The sequence below is a fragment of the Anneissia japonica genome, unplaced genomic scaffold (genome assembly GCF_011630105.1).
Source record: "Anneissia japonica isolate Jap-2015-1 unplaced genomic scaffold, ASM1163010v1 scaffold287835_len3118868_cov185, whole genome shotgun sequence".
Taxonomy (NCBI): domain Eukaryota; kingdom Metazoa; phylum Echinodermata; class Crinoidea; order Comatulida; family Comatulidae; genus Anneissia; species Anneissia japonica.
The window spans coordinates 1,986,054-1,986,808 of NW_022737223.1; positions in this window are offsets into that span (position 1 = coordinate 1,986,054).

The window sequence follows — 755 nt, forward strand, 5'->3', positions numbered from 1 at the left end:
TTTTCATTCGGCCCTTTTACCATTACGTTCGGCTCTTTTACCATTCGGCGCATTTTCATTCGGCCCTTTCACCATTCGGCGCATTTACATTCGGCTCTTTTACCATTCGGCGTATTTACATTCGGCGTAGTATTTACATTCGGCGCAAATAAATAAAATATAACCTTTGACATTGGGTCAAATGAAAAATTTGAGCGGCTGTGGGAATGAGCCTATACATGTTTAGTCGCAACGCTGTACCAAACCAATGACCATCCATGGCACCATGGTACTTAGGCCTACTAGACCTATTAAAGATGTACTTAATTAACTTCATTTAATGCATCTTTTGGAGAATTTCGAAAGGGAGAAGGTATTATTATTTTTATAATAATAGCAACAATAATACAGAAATAATAATAGTATAGGCCTAGGCCTAATGATTTATCATCAAATGATAATTAAGGGTCCTGCCTGGGCCGGTTTTCACCGCCGGAGAGATGACAACTGACGAGGCATGCAATGTGGGGTACTAGGCCTAGGGCTTCTTGGCCATAGGGGCCTAAAGTTACTATGGTTTAGGGGGTAGGGTTAGGCCTAGTTAGGGGTGGGGCCGAGAATATTCTGTAACATCAGGGCCTAGGCCTAGTCATCCCTGACCTTAATTAGGTTTCTGACATTGACAAAGATTTTATAATTAAGCATCACAACTCCCCATTTTTGTTTACTTATAAATATAAACTAGGCCTAGGTCACAGGCGTGGGCCACGACCTGG